The 25,438-nt window shown below is 44.7% G+C and overlaps 1 protein-coding gene across 2 annotated transcripts in view; it reads left to right on the top strand.

Moving 5' to 3' along the window:
• Positions 1-25,438, top strand: part of LOC122790475 (zinc finger protein 521-like) — a 3,214,752-nt gene that overhangs the window by 1,870,906 nt on the left and 1,318,408 nt on the right. The gene's annotated exons all lie outside the window — the stretch shown is intronic.

Below are 25,438 nucleotides of genomic sequence, written 5' to 3'. Positions count from 1 at the left end.
ACCTGTGTTTGTATGATGGTATGCAGTTGCTGAGTGGGGAATAGGATCTTGGATAAGAAATTGAAATGCTACCTAATATTTGTGAAGAGGAGAAACTACAGAAAAAATATTAGGGTAATATCTTTTCCTTTCAGATTCTTGGAGTATTTCTGTTATTAAGGGTGTGACAAGTTGGATTGAGTAGTAAATAAAATAACAGTTAAGGTGTGCAAGACAAAGGAAAAATAGTAGTGTATATAGTGCCATTAACATTAGTCAAAAATAAATAAATTAAAAATCATTGTCTAGCGGTTTCCTTGGAAGTGGGAGGGACAAATGTGATGACATTAGAAAAATTGTAACCCTGTGTATAAGGGCAGGAGAATATCTGAACACATAAGACAAGAAGACGGATTTCTTTACTGGGGATTGGAAATGGCAGCATACATTCCAGAGGAATTTGTACACAGATCCTCTTCTCATGAGAAACAGAACTAGAAACAGTACATGGTACATTAGCATGATAGAGAAATAAGTGGCATGGTTAATGAGGAACTTTAATATGCCAGATATTGAGTGGAGTATTTCGATTTACAACCATACCACTTCCTATAGAAGCTGAAGGTGACAGACAACTGTTACTGGAATTTGCTAAAGAAAGCAGTATTATCTGATATCATCAGATGGTGAGGCTGAAAGCATCTCCCCTCTAAATGAAACAACCAGCCCCATTTATTATACATTAGTTCATATCAGAAATCTAATGGTTTGGTTCTGTTTTTTTTGTGTACTTTAGGGAGGTTTACCTGTTGCAAAAATATGTAATAAAATTCAGTAATAAAATGTTACATAAAGATGGGCTGGTGACAACAGAAGATTTTCTTCATGTTTCACCGTTGCAGTCATCACACTTGGGTTATCTGCCTGCAGGTAGCCCTCAGTCTGCCTGAATACCAGTGTCTTAGGATTTCTGCATCGGATGCTGTCGCTTCTTCCATGATGTCAGGTCGTTAGGGGTATAAAACAGGCAGCCAATGCCATTACATCAGTTTTTCTTGCCAAGAAGGAGCCCGAAGCAGAAGCAGTTGGCAAGTTCCGGTCGGCCGCTACCTGAAATTTTCATTTTTTGAGTTTCAAACCTGAAGTTTTCTAAAGCCAAATACCCTGTTGTGCATCCTTTTTTCTTGCTCTAACCGATGTCTGAAAAAAGTTAACAGTTGTCTTGCCTGTGGAAAGCAAATACCTCACAGAGATTTTCATTCTTACTGCGTCATCTCTTTAGGCCCAGACCACGACGTCCCTCGCTGTCAGTTTTGTGCCTTGTTTAACGCCTGAACCATTCGTCTTCGGGCTATCTTTGATGCTAAGTTCTTTCGCTCTCGTTCTCCGTATTCCGAAATGGCTTTGATAAGCCATCTGACTATTGATTTCTGAAAAAACATTGACAGACCGCATAGGTCCAAAACTGACTGTGCTTCTGTTAAGCTAGTCAGCAGTCCGCCGGTACTCAGTGAGCTGCCTTTGCAGCCCCTGTTGCCCGCTTCTACAGATTTGCAGGCCTCTGCTGAGACCCATTCGGAGTCCGGTATGCTGTGAGATGCTTTTTCGACTACGGAACCTGTGGATGTCTCTACCTTGGATAGGTCCGGAGCCGCTGTGCAGGCACCGGCTTCTGAGGGTGTATTCTGCACTACCGATGTTCGAATTAAACCGACAACTTCATTTTTAGCTAAACCTACTGAGTTTCTAAAGGCCCAGAGTACGCACTATGCCTAGAAAACAGACAACCAAAGCGCATGCTCAAGCCCCTAAGCCACAAAAACAAATGATGTGAAGTTGTTTAATCTCACCTTCATTCTTACTGATTGGTTCAGAGCCAACCATCGGCTTTGATTCGGCCAAATAGCAAAGCTCGAGGTCTCTAAACAGCTCCAGTCCAAAGCCATATCCCGCAGTTTACCACTATAAGTTCTGTCTATTTTCATTCAAAAATTTTCAAAATGTTAATTGCTGTTATTAGTTATATATTGTGCTGCTTTCTGTTAATCCATTTTTTGGGGGGATTTTTATAGTTAGCAGATAGCTTTTCTTGTTGGGCTTGGCCCTTTTTTCTGGCAGCTCTATCCCAAGCCGAGTTTGCAGTTTTTAGTGCATTTTCCGTTAGCCAGTTAGGCTTTGGCTGTTTTTTGGCCCTTTTCTTTTCATTAGCCTGTAGGGCTTCTTTACAATTTGAAGTTAGCTGCCTCCTTATAATTAGCCAGTTAGGCTTATTTTTGATTTCCTTCGCCTGTTGGGCTTCTTTACAGTCTTAAGTTAGCTGCCTTCTTATACTTAGCCAGTTAGGCTTATCTTTTGGTTAGTGTGGTTGTTGTAAAATTTTTCTAAACATGTCAGAAAAGGCTAAATCTGGTTTTAAGAGGTGCCTAAAATGTAACCAGATGATGTCCATTACAGATGGGTACTCTACTTGCATGTACTGTTTGGGTGAGTTACACTTAGAAGAGGTTTGTGCCATTTGCCATAGCTTTAGTTCCAGGGTGCTAGCTGAGAGGAAGCGCAAGTTAGTGGAGCGAGAGTTAATCAAGTCGGCCTTTTAATCTGACCTGGACTCTGCTCCCGGTCAACCAAAACCCTCCTCTCCAGGCTCTTCATCTGGTTCGGCTCTGAAGGGCTCTTCGGTGTTGGAATCTATGAAATTTAAGAAAACTGCTACAGTTTGCTCCAGTGTCTTCGGAGCCGACCATTCAGGTTGCTGATAGGAGCCGGTCCCCAGTTTTGGAACCGATATCTCCTATGTTGAGGTCCCCATTTCTGGGGTCACAGGCTCTGTCATTGGTCTCCTCTCGGGCTTCCAGACTCTCTGATTCGGATGTGGACCGAGTAGTGCTGAGATGTTTACAGGATCTGGCACTTGCCAAATTTCTGTCTGTTTTGTCTCCATTTGCTTTTGAACCTAGAAAGTCCGCTCCTGTTGTGGTTGCTCCTCCTCCGACTTGAATCGAGACTTCGGAGCCGAAGAGGGCCATTCAGTCATTGGTGGAACTGTCGGTGCCGACACTCTCGGTGCTGACCCCCCTGATATCTTTTGCTCCAGCGGTTGAATCTGGGAGCTGACACTCTCCTGTCTGTTCCGGGGGGGGGGTCGAAATAGTACTTCAGTCCCGACTCTTCCTCTTGGGACTTTGGCACAGATGAGTTCGGCTCTTACCTCGGGCTCAGAGCTGGCAGTTCTTGTGCGGGAGAAGTCGTCAGTGTCTTCGGACCCGGGTGCTTCCTGTGGCCTTCGATGCCATGAGGAGGGCTTTGTCCCTCAGGACTTCCACAACCTCTGATGATATAGCCACCTCTTCCCGAAAGGCACTGGCTTCTTCTCCGCAGCCACAGGTTCACCGTAAGCGTTGGGACCCAGAGCCTCAGGACGTCCCTTTGGGAGACTCTGCTCTTCCGAGACCTCCCCAGAGATTCCCACTGAGGAGGGTCCTCGGAAGAGGCTATGTAAGAGGAGACCTCTAGATTCCCCTTAGGAATTCATCACATTGGACACCGATTTGGAGGAATCGGAAGGGTTCCCCCTCTGAGGAAATTTCCTTCGGGGATATCCTTAAGATCCTTAAGCAGAGGGGGGGGGGGCTGGCAGCCTCAAAACCCTACCAAGGATGAATCTGTGCTCCTGTAGTCTTTCCGGTCCTGGCCGGCCATCCACCTCTTGGGTGTCTCCGCCCTTTGATGAGTTAATGGACCTTTTTTCTCGAAGGGCGTGAGAGTCAACAGATTCTATGGAGCCTGTTCCTAGAAGACCAAACAAGTACATATCATCACCCCATGACAAGGCCTTTTTATCTAAACCTATATCAGTTGATGCCATGGTGGTGGCGGCGGCCACTAAAAAGGAGATGTCTCAGACTTCTATGTCTGTCCATCCTTCTAATAGAGAGTCTAGGATAATGGACAGATTGGGGAAGTGCATGTTCAGTTCTACGATCTTTGCACTTCGGCCATTGAACTACCTGACCCACTTCACACATCTACAAAGAGATCTCCTCAAGGATCTTGGAGATGCTCTCCAGGGTGCAGTAGCTGACTCTGTGGTGGACAAGATGAAATGTCAGCTTGCTACCCTCAACTCCATTATAAACTCATCCATGCCTCTCGTGTCTTACACATCTGATGAAACGCGTAGGGCTCCGGGTACAGGAATCACTCTGTGGAGACATTTTTGGATGCGCTTATAGTCTTTTGTGGAACCTTGTAAGTCGTCATTTGTTAATGCCCCTTTCGATGGTTCCTACTTATTTGGACCAAAAGTAAAAGAGATCCTCACCAGATGTGAGCAAGATAGTAAGGCTGTATCTGCCATTGGAGTCAGTTTTTCTACCCCTGCTAGACCTTATCCAAAAGGTCAACGGGGTGGGAAAATGTGGTTCTGTAAGACCCAAGGAGCCTTTCCGAACTCACAAGGTGAAGCCTCCTCCAGGGGCAGAGGGGGAGGCAGTGGTGGAAGATGATGCCTACATGGCAGAGGGGGTCTGCAGAACCAGGGTGACGGGGATCAGTTCCTTGGGAAACCCTATCCGCGCTCCTGAAAGGAGACCTGAATGTCCTGCTTTGGAGGCAGTCGGGGGACGTTTGTCTTAGTACCTAGGCGCCTAGCTAAATATCTCAGAAAACTGATGAGTACAAAACGTTATATCCAGAGGATATTCCATTCCTTTTCACTCTTACCCCAGACCAACAAAAGGAATCCCAGATGTTCCACCCAGTCTACTGTATATAGCATCCGTAGAGGTCCAGAAACTATTGCAAAAAAGAGTCATCCAGCCAGTCTCAACAGACCAGCAAGTATCCGGAACATACTCAAGGGTTTTTTTGGTACCAAAGAAGACAGCGGACTGGAGACCTATTTTGGACCTCAGCAGGCTCAACAAATATGTGGTGAAGACGAAGTTCCGGATGGTCACGCTTCAGTCCATTCTCCCATTTTTAGGGATGGACGATTGGATGTGCTCTATTGATCTACAGGATGCGTACTATCATATCAAAATGGCCACGCCATCCAGGGATCATCTGCGCTTCCGGCTGGGAGCCAGTCATTTCCAGTTTTGGGCACTGCCCTTTGGTCTCACTACAGCCCCAGAGTGTTAAAATGCATGGCAGTGGTCATGGCTCACTTGACATTCAGGAATCCAGGTCTTTACTTAGTTGGACGACTGGTTCCTTACCACCCCCACCAAGCATCAGCTTATTCGGGCAAGGGATGCTATCTGGGATCTATGTTCACAGCTGGGCATTATGATAAATTTAGAAAAGTCTGCCTTATCGCCGTCGCAGCATACAGTCTTTATAGGAGCAGATGTAGACATGGTCAGCATGTCCCTGAAGCTCCCTCCCAAAAGAGTTATTGTCCTCCAACAACAGATTGTGGATCTGCTGTCAAAATGGATGGTACCAGCATCACAGATTCTCAAACTGCTCGACACGATGGCAGCAGCAGCAATCATTGCAATACCCCTGCGAGAACCCACATGCGCATTCTTCATTGGCTGCTATTCACGCAATGGACCTTTCAGGAATTACCCTTGAATCATCTAGTCTTGCAAGAAAGATCTTCGCTGGTGGCTAATGTCAGAGGCAGTGACTATGGGCTGCCCATTTGTTCCTCCCTCTCCAGTCACAACAGTGACCATGGACACCTCCCTGATCGGGGGGTGGGTTATCAGGAACGGACACCGCAAGGTACTTGGCAGACTCACGAGGCTCATTTGCGCATAAACGTCCTGGAGATGAGAGCGGTTCTTCTAGTGTTGCAGGCCTTTCAAGACTCTTTTCCCCTTGGCATGATTGCAATCCAGTCGGACAACATGTCAGTAGTCTGGTACATCAACAAACAAGGAGGAACCAAATCCTACCCCCTGTGTCGAGAGGCTCTGAGATTATGGAATTGGGCAGAGTCCACCCAGCATTTTCTGATTGCAACGCACATTTCGGGGAAATCCAACGTAATAGCGGACAGACTCGGCATAAATATTCTGCTACCTCACGAGTGGTCTCTCAAGTGCGAAATAGCGGAAATGATTTTCCGCAGATGGGGCCAGCCTTGCTGCGATCTTGTTGCCACCCCCACAAACACCAAGTGCAGCAACTACTTTGTCCTGATCCCTCAACAGGGACAATCCCCAAGGGACGCACTTGTCCACGATTGCCCTCCGGGACTCCTTTATGCTTTTCCCCCTTTTCCATTGATTCCCAAAGTATTGCAGAAAGCCAGTTTTCTGGGCAGGACACTTAACTTGATTGCCCCATATTGGCCTTGTCAAATTTGGTTCCCTTTTCTGAAGCCTCATCTGCTGGAGGAGCCTTGGTTCCTGGACCCAGTGCTGGATCTGTTGACCCACTCGTCAGGAGCTCTTCATCCCTCTCTTCAGTCCATCAAACTGACAGCTTGGCTGCTCTAATTTCCAGAATAACCAGGTGCCAGAATTTATCATAAGAAGCATGACAATAACCTATTGTCGTCTCACAAATTTTCTACTAGGAAACTTTACCTCAGTAAGTGGAAAAGGTTTTCCATATGGGCACAACAGAATAGCATTGACCCTTTCCAGGCAACTATATCTGATATAGTGGAATTCCTAACGAAACTGTTCAATTTAGGTGCTGCAGCAGCAACCATTCAAGTCCAACTCACTGCTATTTATAATTTTCATTTAGGTGCATCCGAAAATGGCATCATGTCTCATAAGCTGGCTAAGGCCTTTTTGAAGGGTACGATGCACATAAAACCACTGGTTAGATCTCCTACTACTCCCTGGAACTTGAATCTAATCTTATCCAAAATGATTCTTCTGCCTTTTGAACCTGCCTTTTCTTGTGAGCTGAAGTATCTTTCTTGGAAGACCATTTTCTTGGTGGACATTGTCAGCACGCAGAATTTCAGAATTGCTAGCCCTTTCTATTAAGTCACCTTATCTGATATTTCATAAAGATAGGGTCTCCTTCAGGATGAATCCATCGTTTCTACCCAAAGTATGTTCGGAATTCACTCTAAATCAGACAGTTGAGTTGCCTGTTTTCTTTCTCAACCTTTCAAACCAATTGGAGTATATGCTTTACAAACTTGATGTGCATTGACAACTTTGTTTTTATTTGGAAAGAACAAAAGATCTCAGAAGGGCTGATCAGTTGTTTGTCTCCTTGTCAGATTCAAGAAAAGGTGCACCTGTCTCCAAAACTACCTTATCGAAATGGCTCTCTGATTGTATCTCCTTTATCTACAGTGAAGTAGGTATTGCATTACACAATAAGGTCAAGGCTCATTCTACAAGGGCAGTTTCTACTTCTGCAGCTTTCTTGACCAGGTTGCCCATAGATTCTATTTGTGCAGCTGCCACCTGGTCAAATCCACATACATTTATATCTCATTACAAAGTGGACAAGGCTTCTAGGGACAGACCTTCATATGGATCTGCTGTCCTGAAACAGGTACTCCCGTGAGCCACCCAAGGTTGTGGTGCTGGGACGCTACCCATCAGTAAGAATGAAGGCGAGATTAAACAACTTCACATTAAGAAGTTGTGTTCTTACCATAACATTCCATTTGAGTTGTTATTCTCGCCTTCATTATTACGACCCTCCCTCCTACCCCCTTCCTATGTCTGGAAGCACAAGAGGTTTCACGCTGGTTTTGGTTTTTCTGGAGGATGTCCTTCTCCATGGATCTTTTGTTTCCCTTTAAGTTTGGAACAGGTTTCTCAAATAGCTGGCAGCAAACAAGACCTGGGGAATGTAGTGGTGCACTGTGGGATAGGGCTTTGGCCTCGAGCTGTTTTGAGACTTCATGCTTTGCTATTTGGCAAAATCGGAGCCGATGGTCGTCTCCAAACCCATCAGTAATGAAGGCGAGATTAACAACTCACATGGAACGTTATGGTAAGTACATAACTTCTTATTTAGAATGGGTGAAGACCTTATTACCCTAATTAGGGGAAGCCAGCCTCCCCCTGCTAAGAGACAAAGAATTGAGTTTAATTTTGATTCTACCAACCAGGAGTCCGATGACTCTGACCTTTCTGATTATCAGGACATGCCCTTATCAACCTATGAGGATTTATATGTGGAGGACTCCATTCCCTCTGCCTCCCCTCCAGAGGATTTTTCTTTTGGTGAAATCTTGCATACTTTAAGAGATCTTTTCCGCTGGTAATGCCGGGACTACCCTCAGTCCAAAAAGAGACTCAGAGAATTTTTACAGTTGCCTCAGCACAGGCCTCTAGCTACCACCTGTCCTGAATGTTGTAGACGATATCTTCATGAAATCCAGTCTTACTCCAGACACTTTACTTCCGGCCCCTAGAAAACCTGTCCGGTACTACAGAGTACCTGATTCTCTCAAATTTCTCTAAGAATCCTACTACGGATCCAGAGATCATTTCCCAGGGACCTAAAGGTATTAAGGCTACTACAGCCAAAAACCCTACCCCTTCAGACAGGGATCCCAGAGCTTAAGACAGATGGGGTAAGAAGATATATACCTTTGCAACTCTTGCTATCAGGGCATTAAATTGCCAATTTCACATGTTGAAGTACCGGCAATATATTATGGAACTAATTAAACAAAAAATGGTGTTGCTTCCAGATTGTTCAGAAAATAGAGTTACAAGAGTTAATGCATTCTGCAAACCAAGTTAGTAAGCATACTTTGCAGTGTGGTTTTGATGCCCGAGAAGCATCTTGCAGGGCTGCAGCCACTAGGTCTGTACTAAGAAGGCATGCTTGGCTGAAGGAACAAACATTGCCAGCTTATGTCAAATCAAAATTACTAGACACTTCTTTAAATAAGGACTTTTTGTTTGGCACCAAAGCAGAAGAGGTTCTTAAAAAGATGGAAGAAAAAGCTAAATCTATGCAAATTGTTAAAGAATTCATACAAGTGCAGCCACCTAGATTCAGTAGGTATTGGCCTTCTAAAAACTGGTTCTTTCCAGCCTCTACCAGGCCTTCTCAGTCCAAACCCAGGTGAAACACGCCACCCAAACTACAGTCTCAGGGTATGCAGAGATCTAAACAATGGAGTGCTCTCACCTCAAAATCAGGGAGTGGTAAGCCGCCCCTTATGGAAAAAGTTCACAGTAACTTTTCAGTTATCCTTCCCAGCCCTGCCCAATTACTTGTGCTCCTAGGAGGAAAACTTTCCCTTCATGCAAAAAACTGGATGTCGATTACTCAGGACCGATGGGTCCGAAACATTGTATCCCAGGTTTACAGATTCTACTTCCATTCACTGCCAACCCCAAGCGGATGTCCAGACCTTCCTCCAAATCAGTGGGAAGTGGTTCAAAAGCAAGTACTCCCTGCTCAATATCAGTGCTATTCAACCCGTTCCACTAAAACAAAGGGGGCATGGTTTCTACTCCAGACTATTCTTGGTGCCCAGAAGAGAGGGCTTTTGGCGCCCAATCCTTAATCTATCAATTCTCAACACCTTTCAGTGGTCCCAAAATTCAAAATGCTTACCCTGCAACAACTTCTCCCTATGCTAACCAAGGATGCCTGGTTAGTCACCCTAGACTTAATAGAAGCTTATCTGCACATCCCCATAAGGGAGTCTTGCAGGAAATATCTACGCTTCAGGGGAAGCTCTATGCACTATCAGTTTTATGCACTTCCCTTTGGCTTATCTACTGCACCCAGAGTATTACAAAGTGCCTGCTCCAGCCATTGCATACTACAGTCAGAGAAATATCCAAATTTTTTCATACTTGGATGATTGCTTGGTTCAGGCAGACAGTCAGGAATTGCTACTTCAGTACCTGGCATTTGTAAAAAGACTCCTCACTTCATTGGGGTACACCATCAACGAAAATAAATCACAACTGGTCCCCAGTCAAAAAATTGTATTTCTGGGAGCAGGCTTGAACACAACTTCCCAGATGGCATTTCTCGGTCCAGGAAAAACAGGTCTATTTGACTAGTCACTTCAAACAAATGGCCACCAAAACTCGGCTATCTGCAAGGAAAATTCTGCAAACCCTAGGGTTCATGGTCTCATGTATTTTGCTAATTTTATATGCAAGACTGCATATGAGGAAACTTCATTGGTACTTTAAAAGTCTTTGATGCCAACATTCTCAGGACTTGGAAATAGTCATTCCAATCATACCTTGTCTAAGGGCAGAGTTCCTTTGGTGGGCAGAAGCATGCGACTCCAACAAAGTACTGCCTTTCACTCAACCCCTCGCTGCCCAAAGCCTGACAACAGGTGCATCAGACTATGCAAGGGGGGCTGACATGGCAGGCAAATGCATTCAAGGCAAGTGGAGCCCAGGCCAAATTCTCCTGCACATCAATCAGAAAGAGATGCTAGCTGTACAGAATGCTCTGACAGCCTTCAATTACCTAATCCTTCCAGGACAGTTATGTGGTACATAAACAAGCAGGGGGAACTCCATTCTTACCCACTCTGCAGGTTAGCCATGGCTCTGTGGAACACAGCCTTGAGCAACCAAGTGCATTTACAAGCTCAATTCCTGCCAGGCAGACAAAATTAATTGGCAGACAACTTAAGCAGAAATCTCCTAGACCCACACAAGTAGAATTTGGAGCCCAACATCTTCAACCTTCTAATCCAGAGGTGGTGGACACCAGAAGTTGACCTCTTTGCCTCCCCCGAGAACCAACAGTTGTGCAAAAGTCTGCACCAGGAACCCTCACAGCAGGGCCTGGAAGCTGGATGCCCTATCCTTCCAATGGGAAAACCTCTCAATCTATGCCTTTCCCTCTCTGCCCCTCCTCTGAAAAGTACTACTCAAGATCAAACAGGACAGGCCAAAGACAATTCATATTGCCCCAGATTGGCCACGTCAGCACTGATATCCACTCTTACGCAGTCTGACAACAGTGCCACCATGGCACCTTTACCAGACAACTACCCTGCAGTCTCGGCAGTAGAGACAGATTTTGCATCCACAGTTGCAAACCCTAAACCTTGCAGCCTGGCTTATCCCCTGAATACACCACCAGCAGCCCTCAGAAAACAGGTGCTGGACATCATTCTTGAGGCCAGAAGGCCGAGTACTAGGAAATCCTATGCTGAAAAGTGGTAAAGATATTGTTCTTGGACTCAGTCTCAAGGAAAGGACACAGCAGTGCCCTCCTTAGCTCAAATCCTGGATTACCTAGCAGAGCTACTCCACAGAGGCCTGTCCTTCTCCTCCATTAAGATTCATGCCTCTGCCATTTCAGCTCATTATAATACTGAGCCACCTCTATTTTCTCACCCTCTCATCATAACAGTTCCTGAGAGGGGCTGACAAATTAAGGCCCCCCCCCAGGACAGCACCCACCCCTGCCTTGAACCTTAACTTTGTATTTGAAAAGCTCACATTTCTCCATTTTGAACCTGCGGCTTCAGCAGAGTTAAAATTCTTGTCTTGGAAAACAGCCTTGCGTTTAGCCATAACTTTAGCAAGAAGAGTGTCCGAGTTACAGGCACTAATGGCTGTGGAACCCTTCATTATGTTCCATGCTGACAGTGTTTCCCTCAGGACTAAACCCGTTCTTTATGCCTAAGGTGATGTCCAGTGTGGCTCTAAACCAATCCATCCATTTGCCAACCTTCTTCCCTAATCCTCAGAATAAAGGGGAAAGGATCCTGCCCTCCTTGGACATGCACTGACAGCTCAGGTTCTACCTTGACTGGACTAAACCTTTCAGAAAATCTGACCAGCTGCTAGTCAGCTTTGCTACAGGAGCAGAGGGCAAGGCCATTCCATTTCAAAGCAAACCATTTCCATATGGATAGCAGACTACATCCGTTTCTGCTACAAGCACCATGGAAAACCTACCCCACAGGGGATCAGACCACATTCCACTAGGGCCACTTCAACCTCTACAGCATTTCTCAGGGGAGTCCCTACCAGGGACATCTTGGAAGCTGCAACCTAGAGTTCTATACACACCTTCACCAAGCATTACTACTTGCCTATTTGTTTCTAAATCAGAGCTGGATTTGCTACAGTAGCCTTGCAAGGTCTGCTAGCCAGCCCTAACACTTCTTGACTGCCTCCACCCTTCCTCACCTTTGAGAATCAACCTAAGTGTGATAACTGCAACAGTGAAACACGAAGAACATAGTACAGTTGTGTACACTTATCACAAATGTAGATGTTCAAATGTATTCACTGTTGCAGTCCTGGCTTCCCTCCCTCCAGCCCCCTGGCTTTCTCTATCTTTCTTCCTCTCCTCTCTATGGCCATTCCTAATGGCATTGGTATTTACTTTTTGCTGGTGGTGTTCCCCACCATATACTAGCTTCCTATTTGGGGGCTCTGGACATTTGGGGCTAGAAAGACTGATGTACTGGTGTCGGCTGCCTGTTTTATACCCCTGATGACCTGACATCATTGAAGAAGTGACAGCATCCGACTTAGAAATCCTAAGGCTCTGGTATTTGGGCCGACTGGGGGCTACCTGCAGGCAGATAACCCAAGTGTGATGACTGCAACAGTGAATATACTCAAACATCTACATTTATGTTAAGTGTACACAACTGTACTTTTTGAACAGTGCATGGAGAAAGACTTTTTTTTTCAAAACTTTCAATGTTAATTATATAAGATAGGTGTATGAAGCATAAGCTTTTCAGTAACAAGCTCTCTATACCAAAAAAGTAGTTTTGTTTAGTGTAAATATCTGACAGACTTTGACAGCCTAGTTCCCCTATGAACTGATTTCTTTGCTGCAGATTGGAAACTAAGCAGAATGTAAATTATTATGCATGTGTATAACTAAACATTGTAAGCAATGTCTTTTGGCTTTTCCCAGTTAACAGTCACCACAGTGGATCATCTGTCCGCAGATTGATTGGCAGTGGAGTTTTACGGTGTCGAGTTGCAAGTCCAGTGCCCAACCTTCACAGAAGGCCCACACACACACACCTACCTGCAGAGAGGACATGCAGACTGCACAGAAAGCCTTCTAGCCGAGAACTGAACTGAAGAACCTTTTGCTGTGAGGCAACAATGCTAACCGCTGCACCACCGTGGCCATATAACTAAACATTGTAAATATGTTAATTATATCATTCAGTGTGAGTTTAAACAGGTTTAAATATTGCAGGCAGTGCTGGAAAGACCTGTTTTATTTACTCATTTGTTTGTTTTTTGACTTTGCCATTTGAATGAAGGATATTCCTTCTATTACAGATTTGATTTCATAATATCAAAGTTTTTAAGCAGTGTTTATTATAGAATAGCTAAGCTAAGCAGTTCCTCTATGACAATAAAAATAGAAACCCGTATGGATATTTTTGATACGAATTGCTTGCAGGGTCTTTACGAATCCAGGAGATGGCAGTAGATTATTTTTAACTGCTGACAAAGCCAAAATGATAATTCAGAGCTTACTGTGACATTCATGTTTATTTAATCAATCGATCAACCTATTCATTTTTTTTTTTTTTGTCGCTAGCTTTTCTCACCTAGCCACATTTTAAGAACCTGTCCTTTAACATGACTGCACAGCACAGGTACATTTTGAATTGGGGTGAATATTAGATATATTGGAATTGTAATCACTGAGATAGTGGCATTTGTAGAGACCTGAAAAGCAGCAGTTAAATAGACAAGAATTGTGCATTGTTTTGCCAGAATGACTGGGGTTTTTGGAGAGGAGAAGGAACAATGAAGAATTTGACTTGTTCAGGTGCTTGATGGCATGCCAGGGAAGTATGGGAATGCCTTTTCTGGAGGGTGTGATCTGTCTACTATAAGGATTACCTTTAGTCCGGCCAGGAGTGCCTTCCTAATTGCAAATAGGACTATCTATAGGTAGTTAGTGAGGGGGCATTAGTGAGAGAATACATGTGGGGATGTCTGTGTCCTTCTGCCACTTGTGTAACTCTTCCAGTAAAAATATTGTCCCCCAAGCTGCATATCTGCTCCAGGATAGTGAGTGATGGTCTTGAAAGTCATTCTGTCCGGGAGGGGCATCTGGAGGGTCTAGCAGGATACAGCCACTTTACCTTGTATCCAGTTAGGAATAAATGGGCAGGAACGATGTGGAAGAGTGAGGGGGGGGGGGCAAAAATGTGATAAAATATGTGTGTGTGTGTGTGTGTGTGTGTGTATGTGTATATATATATATATATATCAGAATGGTCCATCGCTGTGGCATAGAGTGTTAAAGGTTAACTACACGCCATATAATGTGTTAGTCTAGTGACACAGCTACATGAGAAACCAGGCAGGAGGAGGAATAGAGTGAATGACCAATGCCACCTTGCTCATCGTGAAGGTGAGGTGAGACAGATTGGCTCACTGTACTGGAGACACCTGCTGGAATTCTGCTGCGTATTGGCAGCAGCTTGTAGTGCTTAGTTATGTCCCTGATGCAGGCAGGGTGCTGCTTTGTTTGAGGTTGCAGATGGACAGAATGACGTTAGGGAAAGAATGGACTAAAGGCTGGTGAAACAAATTCATCAGGTAATTACAGGGAAGGATGCCACTAGCAAAAAAAAAAGATGAAGGATGAAGCACAAGTGAATAAATATTATTCATAAAGTGTTCACTGGTTTGCATTTGTTCTTTGTGTTTCACTGTTGCAGTCATCACCTTTGGGTTATCCCTGCCAGGGTAGCCCTTGGTCAGCCTGAATACCAGAGGCTTAGTATTTTTGCATCGGTTGCTGTTGCTTTATGACTGACGTCAGGTCGTCAGTAGTATAAAGTAAGGCATCTGATGCCATTACACCAGTCTTTTTTGCTGTGGAGCCCGAAGCAGAAGCAGTTCGCATGACTTCCGGTTGGCCACTACCTGAGTTTCGTCTGCCGATTTGAAGATGAAGTCTTCTAAAGCTAAGTACCCCGTTGGGGATCCTTTGTTCTTGCACTAACCAATGTCAGAAAAAGTTAACAATGGTCTCACCTGTGGAAAACAAATACCACACCGAGACTTTCATTCTTACTGCGTCACTTATTTAGGCCCAGACCACAACGTCCCCTGCTGTTGCATCTGTGCTTTGTTCAACACCAGAACTATCCATCGTCGAGCCTTTATTGTAGCTAGATATTTTCGCTTACAGCCCTCGAACTCTGGTATTGCTTTAGTAAGCCATCCAACAGCAGATCTTCTGAAAAAAAACGTAAAGACAGAGACAGATCGCACAGGTCCAAACCTACTGATGACACTTCCATTAAGCTAGTCGTCATTTCTCCGGTCTTCAGTGAGACACTTTTCGCAGCCCCTGATGCCGCATCTATGGATTCGTAGGCCGCTTCTGACTCCCTTTCGGAGTCTGGTATGCCACAAAACTCTTCAACTATGGCTCCTTGGATGGATACAGAGTTGTTGAGCAGGCACCAACTTTCAAGAAAGTCCTTCACACTACCGAATCTCGACACAAACCAACGTCTTCTTTCGCAACTACTGTTCTTCCAAAAATGACCAAGTTTCTTAGGCCCAGGGTTCGAACCACACCCAAGAAACCGACAACCCACTCTCGGGTGCCTGTTATCTTCCTGTGTCTCAATTGCTTAAAATGGCGGAAGACCTTATCATGCTGATCAGGAGAAGCCAGGTTACCCCCTCAAAAAGTAAGAGATCTGCCTCCTGTAGTTTTGTCTGACAAGAGTCAGATGAATCTGATGCATCTGACAATGAAGACATGCAACCCCACTTCACTTATGAGGATTCTGAGGCAGGCGACTCCATTCCTTCAGCCTCTCCCTCAGAGGATTTTTCCTTTGGGAAAACCCTGCAAACTTTAATGGAGCATTTCCAGTGGGAGAGTCAGGACTACCCTCAGTCTAAAAAGAGAGACAGGGAATTCTTAGATCTTCCGCAGCACACACCCTTGGCCATCCCCCCAGTCCTGGATGATGTTTTCCTTGAATCCAGCTTGACTCCTGATGCCCTACCTCCTGCTCCCAGAAAACCAGACCGGTACTGTAGAGTACGAACAAAACACTCTGCCAGTACAGCAATGCAGGGTCAAACCAATTTGTAATCCAAACACCAATGACCAGCATGAAGGTATAAAAGGCAATAAGTCTTGTGCAAATAAAAATGTTTATTCCTTAGACCGGTTTCGGCTCACCAGCCTTCTTCAGTGAGTCATAAACACACAAAAAACAACATACTACATACTTAAATATTCTCCCCCCAAAAACGTGACATACATAGTCCAGCCCATAATAAAAGGGCAAGAAACCTACTAAATGTAAAGTGAATCCAAAATACATGATCTTACTTACAGTTAGTAACCCCCATACAAAACAATCTAATGAATATAATAAAAACAACATATAAAAATATACTTGGTGTGACTTTATAAATGATCATTAAGTCCAGGGGGAAACAAACCCCCAAATTAATGATCCAATATTTCTCCTTTTTATTGAGTGTAGTATGCCAACCCTGTCGATTAGTCTGATCCCCAGTGATTCTATCTATAATCATGAAATGGAATTCAGCATCAACATATTTAACAGTATGGCGATGAAGTGCATTGGTTTCCCATCTAATCCTTATATCGCTGCTATGTTCAGACATTATGTATCCTCAATGTTCTGGAGGTCTGGACGACATAAAATGCCGAACATTTTTTTGTGTCTCTCTGCTTTTCCCGGCTAGGGGTCCCACAGCGGAACTCCCGTCCGCTAATGATTGGCAGTTTATTTTTACGTACCGGCTAGCCAGGCCTGACGCACAACCTTCAACGAAGGTACGCCCATTCACACGTCTCCACGCAGAAGAATGTCTAGCTGAGAATCGAACTGGACAGCGTCTTACTGTGAGGTGACAACGCTACCGCAGCACCACCACCACCATCGCGGGTAAAATGCCGAACATTTACATGTGGCTAAATAAAGAATCCAACTGGTGCTACAGTTGCTAAAAAATTTTAAGTCATAAACCCTACTGGTATTTTTACTAGTAAATTGCCCCTTCTGAAATATAACTGACACCTGTTACATATGGGCATAATAGTAATATTGTCAGAAAGGTTATTGACACACATTGGAACATTTTATTGGCTAACTTGGAACTTCGAATTTGTTTAGGTAACAGGTGTCAGTTTTCTTTCAGAAGGTGTAAAACTTTGGGATACCATTTATCACATTTCAAACATACTGAGAGTGGTGGTGCTGTATATAAACAACTGACGGTGTTAGGTACCTTTCCATGTGGACATTGAAGTTCTTGCCAGTTTGTCAGTAAACTTAAACAATTTACTAGTAAAAATACCAGTAGGGTTTATGACTTAAAATTTTTTGGCAACTGAATTCCGTTTTACGATTATAGATAAAATCATTGAGGATCAGAGTAATCGACAGGGTTGGCATACTATACTCAATAAAAAGGAGAAATATTGGATCATTAATTTGGGGGGTTTGTTTCCCCCTGGACTTAATGATCATTTTTAAAGTCACACCAAGTATATTTTATATGTTGTTTTTATTATATTCATTAGGTTGTTTTGTATGGGGTTTACTAACTGTATGTAAGATTATGTATTTTGGATTCACTTTACATTTAGTAGGTTTCTTGCCCTTTTATTATGGGCTGGACTATGTATGTCACGTTTTTTGGGGGGGTAGAATATTTAAGTATGTAGTATGTTGTTTTTTGTGTGTTTATGATTCACTGAAGAAGGCTGGTGAGCCGAAACCGGTCTGAGGAATAAACATATTTTTATTTGCACAAGACTTGATGTTCATCGTGCATACAGCTGCAGCAATCACGTATGGGTTCTCTGTCGTCAGGCGGTCCCTCGGTCGGCCGAATTCTAAAGTCTTGGTCCGGCATCGGTTGTTGTCGCCTTCTTCTCTGACGTCAGTGCGACAGGGGTATATAAATCACAGCCGACGCCATATTATTCAGTCTTTTTTGCCGCGCGGTGCCCGAAGCAGAAGCAGTTCGCAAGTGTCTGTCGGCCAGCTCCTGAATTTACAACAAAATCGGAAACCGAAGTCTTCATTAAAGCTAAGTACCCCATTGGGGAAACTTTTCTTGCCTCAGACCGATGTCAGACAAAGTTAACAATTGTATTTCTTGTGGGAAGCAAATACCGCATAAGGATTTCCATTCCCTCTGCATACCTTGCTTAGGCCCAGACCACGACGTCTCGGGCTGACGCTTTTGCGCTACCTTCAATAAACGCACTATTAAGCGTCGGGCGGAGTTCGCCCAACATTATTTTGGTAAAGCCTTTGATTATAAAATGTCGTCGGATACTCCGACTACCGTTTTGTCCAAAAAACGAAAGGACAAGGACCGACACGCGAGGTCTGCGGTGTCTACCTACACCACGCCAAAATCGGCTACACATGGTCCGGTTCTCAGCGAGACGCCTATGCAGTCCCTGACTACCGACGACACTTCCTTGGCGGTGTCTTCTGTACCCGAGACCGCAGGTACCTCGGCCCTTACTCAGACTTCAACCACCGAATCCACAGTGACTTTTGAGCCTCCTAATGTGGACAGGTCCACTTCCACCCAAGGTGTATTTAGGCCCTCTTCTTCCTTTTCCATTAAGGCCTTCACTAAGTCCAAATCAGCCATGCATCCCAAGAGGCCTGTTGCACAGGGCCCATCCCCAGGCTCCATGCCTAAAAAGCAGATGCTTAAAATGGCTGAGGATTTAATTTCCTATATCAGGGGTTCCCAACTCCCTCCAGACAAGAGACCCAGAGTGGAGGAAGACTCTCCCTCTTCTGAACAGGGCTCCATTTTCTCAGAACATTCGGATGTGGAGGAACACTCGCATTCCCCTTATGAAGATTCTGATGCAGAACAGTCCATGCCTTCTGTATCTCCCCATGAGGATTTTTCTTTTGGGGAGACCTTGCACACCTTGAGGGAACACTTCCAGTGGGAAGGCCAAGACTTTTCTGATTCCAAGAAAAGGCTTAGGGAATTTCTTTTGTTACCTCAACACAGGCCTCTGGCTATACCTCCTGTCCTAGACATTCTTGATGATGTTTACTCGGAGGCTTGTCTTAATCCGGATTCCCTGCCTCCTGCACCAGTCAAACCTGATAGGTACTACAGAGTCCCCTCTCACCAATTTCTTTTCAAAAGCCATAATGCTGACCCTGAAACCATTTCTCAAGGCCCCAAGGGAATGAAGGCCTCTACTGCCAAGAATCCGCTGCCTTCCGAGAGAGAATCTAGATCCTTAGAAAGGTGGGGGAAAAAGGTATACACCTCGGCCACCCTAGCCATGAGGGCCTTAAATTGTCAGTTCCATATGCTTAAATACCAACAGTTTCTGCTGTCACAATTAAGAAACAAAATGTCTCAACCTGAACAACCAGATTTAAAGGAATTGCAGGATATGATGCATAGTGCAGAACAAGTGGGTAAACGCACCTTACAATGTAGTTATGATGCCTTAGAGGCCTCAAGTAGAGCTGCTGCTACAGGAGCAGTCATTCGTAGACATACCTGGCTTAGGGAACAAAACTTGCCTGATCATGTTAAAGCTAAACTACTAGATGCTCCTTTACAAAAGGATGTGCTATTTGGTACTAATGCTGAGGAGATACTTTCCAGCCACAGACAAGCCCCAGAGAGGTAGATACAGGCGCTCAAGGGGCAGAGGGCAATCTCAAGGATCATATAGAGGCAGACAATGGCAATCTCAAGCACCAAGAGGTGGCGAAGACAGTGCACAACAATACAGAAAGCAAACCCAATGACTTCCTCCTTTTCATGCCAAGCAAATCTCAGCTGGCAGCTCCCTTGGGAGGAACGCTGGCACTATTTTCAGGAAATTGGCACATTATCACAACAGACAAATGGATCCTGGACATAATAAACAGAGGCTACAGATTTCATTTTCACACTTTTCCAAAAATGAGAGGCATGCCAAACCTGCCACACAATCAAAGGGCAGAGGCACAAATACAAATTACAAAACTCATGGACATGAAAGCCATTCAAGAGATTCCTACTCACGAACAAGGTCAAGGTTTTTATTCCAGACTTTTCCTGGTACCAAGAAAAGGAACCGACTGGAGACCCATTTTGGACTTATCCATCCTAAATACATTTCTACTTGTACCAAAATTCAAGATGCTCACATTACAGCAACTTCTTCCCATGCTGGGCAAGGAGTTTTGGCTGGTAACATTGGACCTCAAGGAGGCATACCTGCATGTCCCAATCAGACAAAGCTGCAGAAGATACCTCAGATTTCTTGCAGGTTCAATCCACTATCAATTCTCTGCATTGCCCTTTGGCTTATCTACTGCGCCCAGAGTATTCACAAAATGCCTGGCATCAATAATTGCCTACTGCAGACTTCAAGGGATACAAATTTACCCTTATTTGGACGACTGCCTGATCCAAGCGGACAGCAAGCATACTCTTCTGGAACATCTGGCTTATGCAACACGGTTACTGAATTCTCTGGGATACACAATCAACAAAGAGAAATCCAGGCTAACACCATCTCAGAAAATAACTTTCCTGGGTGCCAACTTGGACACAAACACCCAGATGGCCTATCTTACGCCAGAAAAACAAGGGCAACTAACTCAGTACTTCAAAACACTAGCAAATTGTACCAGGCTTACTGCAAGGAAAATCCTGCAGGCTCTGGGCTTCATGGCATCTTGCATTCTTTTAATCCCATGTGCAAAGTTGCATATGAGAAAACTTCAATGGTACCTAAAAAACCTATGGTCTCAACACAGCCAAAATTTGGAAACCATAATACCAATAATTCCATGTTTGCAAAAGGAATTTCTATGGTGGGCTCAAGCATGTCAAACAAACACAGGTCTCCCATTCTGCAAGCCTCAAGCAAATCAAGTCATCACAACAGACGCCTCAGATTACGCCTGGGGGGTGCACATGACAGGCAGGTGTATTCAGGGCAAATGGTCCCAAAAGGAAAAGCACCTTCACATCAATCAAAAAGAAATGCTAGCAGTAATAAATGCAATTACAGCATTCAAGGACCTCCTGCACCTAGGACAATTATTGATAAGAACAGACAACACCACAGTAATGTGGTACATAAACAAACAAGGAGGAACACATTCATATCCCCTGTGCAGACTAGCCATGACACTTTTGAGCTTGGCTCTGGAATGGCAAATCGAACTTCAAGCACAGTCTTGCCAGGTTTGGAAAACACTCTGGCAGACAATCTAAGCAGAAATATGACAGATCCACACGAATGGAAACTACATCCACAGGTGTTTACAAAGATAATCCAAGCATGGGGAAGGCCAGACATAGATCTCTTCGCCTCCCACAGGAACCATCAACTGGAAAAGTTTTGCTCAAGGACTTTTCATCCAAAGGCCTGAAGGGTGGATGCCCTTTCATTCAGTTGGACAGCATGGACAGTGTACGCTTTCCCACCTCTGCCTCTTCTACCCAAGGTGCTCCTGAAAGCAAGAGCAGACAGACTGAAGATGATACTGATTGCTCCAGACTGGCCAAGACAGCACTGGTACCCACTCCTAAGGAGCCTAACACATACTCCTCCGTGGCCTCTACCTCTAATGCCTCTTATGCTGACTCAGCACAGCTACAAAACTCTTCACAGTCAGCTGAAAACACTCAATCTTGCTGCATGGAAAATTCCTTAACACCTCAGCAGACCCTACTCTCCAAAGAGGTGCAGGATGTCATTCTGGAGGCCAGAAGGCCATCTACTCGGAAGACTTACTCAGCAAAATGGAAACGGTTTTGCTCTTGGAATGAGAAAAAAGGCCAGGATCCTAGAAAACTGAATTTGCCTCAGGTATTACAGTATCTAGCTGAGCTGCTGAGCAGTGGACTTTCATTTTCCTCCATAAAAATCCATGCCTCAGCCATTTCTGCAGAATTCAACACGGATCCACCGTTATTCTCTCACCCACTTTTAAGGCAATTCCTCAGAGGGGCTAAGAATATAAGACCACCAAGGAAACAACCAGTGCCAGCCTGGGATCTTAATTACATTCTAGAAAAATTAACATTGCCTCCCTTTGAACCAGCTGCCTCAACAGATTTACAATACTTATCCTGGAAAGCAGCTTTCCTTCTGGCCATTACCTCAGCTCGTAGGGTTTCGGAACTTCAAGCCCTCATGGCTGTGCAGCCCTTTCTTATCTTCCATCAGGACAGGGTTTTCCCTTCGAACCAACCCGTCATTTATGCCTAAAGTGGTATCCAGGGTAGCTTTAAATCAAGCCATACACTAACCTACCTTTTACCCCAATCCTCAAAACAAAGGGGAAAGGCTGCTACATTCCTTAGACATCCATAGACAGCTTCGTTACTATTTGGACAGAACAAAGCCTTTCAGGAAATCACAACAACTCTTTGTGTCTTATGCTGTAGGAGCTCAAGGGAAGCCTGTTACCAAACAAACAATCTCTAAATGGATAGGCCACTGTATACGATTTTGTTACTCCTATCATGGAAAATCTGTCCCTGTAGGCATCAGACCACACTCCACCAGGGCCACAGCTACCTCTACAGCCTTCCTCAGAGGAGTTCCTACCAAAGATATCTTGGAGGCAGCCACTTGGAGTTCTGTACATACCTTCACAAAACACTACCACCTGCCTTTATATTCCAAAACTAGAGCAGGCTTTGCTACTGCTGTGTTGCAGGGCATTCTGGCTCATCCCAATTCTACCTAGTGCCTACCACCCTGTGCGTAGCTTTGGGATTCTACCCATATGTGATCACTGCAGCTGTATGCACGATGAACATAGTACAGTTTTGTACCTACCATAAATGTAGATGTTCGAGTGCTAATACAGCTGCAGTACAGGTTTCCCCTCCCTCCTTCCCTCTAGGTACAGGACTAGTGGCTAACACCTCCTCATACAACCTATTTTGGGTTATCCTCCTATGGTGTATTTGCTTGCAACTACTCTTTTTTGATAACACTGCATTGCTTGTATATATTACATATATATATATATATATATATATATATATATATATATAATTTATCTATTGCCTTCCTTTTGGGGGCACCTGACATCTGGGGCAAGAAAGACTGAATAATATGGCGTCGGCTGTGATTTATATACCCCTGTCACACTGACGTCAGGGAAGAAGGCGACAACAACCGGGGCCAGACCAAGACTTTGGAATTCGGCCGACCGAGGGACCGCCTGACGGCAGAGAACCCATATGTGATTACTGCAGCTGTATTAGCACTCGAACATCTACATTTATGGAAGGTACAAAACTGTACTTTGCGGTTTATGCCTACATGCTGGTCATTGGTGTTTGAGGTACTGTAGAGTCCCTGACTCACACAAATATCTTTTTAAAAATCCAGCAGCTGACCCTGAGGTTATTTCTCAAGTGCCAAAAGGGATTAAAGCAACCTCTGCTAAGAATCCCACACCCTCAGACAGGGATTCCTGAGCATTAGACAGATGATGTAAACAGTATACACCTTAGCTACTCTTGATATCAGGGCACTAAATTGTCAGTTCCATATGCTGATATTTCAGCAACATTCCCTGGAACTCCATAAATAAAAAATGTCTTCCCTTCCTGCTTGGGCAGAATCTAAATATTTGCAAGACTTAGTGCATTCTGCAAGTCAAGTAACTAAACACACTTTGTACTGTGGTTTTGATGCCCTAGAAACTTCTTGCAAGGGCAGCAGTCACTGGATCCATCATTAGAAGATCTGAATGGCTTAAGAAACAACCCTGCCAGACCATGTCAAATCTAAATTGTTGGATGCCCCCTTGCACAAAGAAAACTTATTTGGCACTAAGGCAGAAGAGGCTTAAAAAAGATGGAAGAAAAAGCAAAATCTATGCTAACAGTTAAGAATTTTTTTACAAGTCCAGCTCCCAAGGTTCAGCAGGCATTCTCCCTCCAAGTACTGGTCCTTTCCTGCTCCGAGTAACCAGTCCAGCCTAGGCCCTGTGGAAACAGACCCTCAGACGGCAGCCCCAGGGAATGTACAGATCTAAGCAGTGGACTACCTCCACTTCAAAACCAGGGAGTTCTAAGTCACTCCCTTATGGTTAGAACTCACAATGACTCACCTCCTCCTCCTCCCACCTTCATTTACCCCTAGGAGGAAAAATCTCATTTCACTCATGCAGCTGAGCCACCATTATCAAGTGTCAATAGGTTCTGAACATTGTGTCTCAGGGATACAAATTTTCTTCCATACCCTTCCAACCGTAAAAGGATTCCTAGATCTACCACCAAATCATTGGGTATTGGCTCAAAAGCAAGTCCTTTCCCTTCTCTCTCTGAGAGCAGTAGAGCATGTTCCTGCAGAAACAGATAGGATAAGGCTTCTACTCCAGACTTTTTCTGGTGCCCAGAAAAGAGGGCACCTGGCGCCCCATCCTCAGATCTGTCTATTTTAAACACCTTCCTGGTGATCCCAAAATTCAAAGTGCTCACCCTCCAGCAGCTGTGCTACCCATGCTCTCCAAGGATGCCTGTCAAGCCACCCTAGATCTAAGAGAGGCCTATCTCCACATTCCTGTCAGGGACTCCTGCAGGAAATATCTCTGTTTCAGGGAAGGATCTCAACACTTACAGTTATCTGCGCTTCCCTTTGGTTTATCTACTTCTCCCAGAGTTTTTTACAAAATGTTTGGCTCGGCCATTGCCTTTTGCAGACATAGAAATACTCAGATTTACCCATACTCAAATTTACCCGTACTTAGACTGCCTTATTCAGGCAGACAGCCAGGAAAAGCTGCTCAAGCACCTGGCCTTTGTAAAGACATTACTAACCTCCCTAAGTTACACAGTCAGTGAAAAGAAATCCAACTGGTGCCCACCCAAAGGATAATCTTCCTGGGAGCAAGTGTGGACACAGCATCCCAGATGGCATTCCTTACACCAGAGAAAAAAATTCTTGACAGCCTACCTCTCTCAACTAGCCACCAGGCCCCAGCTATCTGCAAGGAAGATCCTGCAAGCTCTGGGGCATCTTGCATACTACTCATGCCATGTGCCAGACATGAGGAAACTTCAGTGGTACTTAAAAAGCCTTTGGTGTCAACACTCTCAAGACCTAGAAACTATTCTACCTGTAATTCCTTGCCTCAGAAAGGAATTTCTTTGGTGAGCTATAGCATGGTCGCACAACAAGTGACTGCCCTTCTCCCCACCCTGTGCCGCCCAGGCCCCCTCACCACAGATGCATCAGACTACGCTTGGGGTGCACACCTGGACGGCAGGTGCTTACAGGGCCAGTGGAGCCCTCAGGAAATCCCTCTGCACATCAATCAAAAAAGATGGCTGTGCAGCACGCCTTGATAGCTTTCAAACCCCTTATCTCTCCAGGGGTTCTGCTGATCAAAACAAACACCACCACTGTGTTGTGGTACATAAACAAGCAGGGAGGGACTCAGTCCTACCCTCTATGCAGGCTAACCATGACCCTTTAGCTCACAGCCTCTTCCATGCAACTACACCTGTTAGCACAATTCCTACAAGGCTCTCGCAACTCTCTGGCG

Source organism: Protopterus annectens, chromosome 16.part0 (genome assembly GCF_019279795.1).
Source record: "Protopterus annectens isolate FY-2018-M chromosome 16.part0, PAN1.0, whole genome shotgun sequence".
NCBI classification, from domain to species: Eukaryota; Metazoa; Chordata; order Ceratodontiformes; family Protopteridae; genus Protopterus; species Protopterus annectens.
The sequence above is the reverse complement of the archived record's forward strand: the minus strand, read 5'-3'. Positions and strand labels throughout refer to the sequence as shown.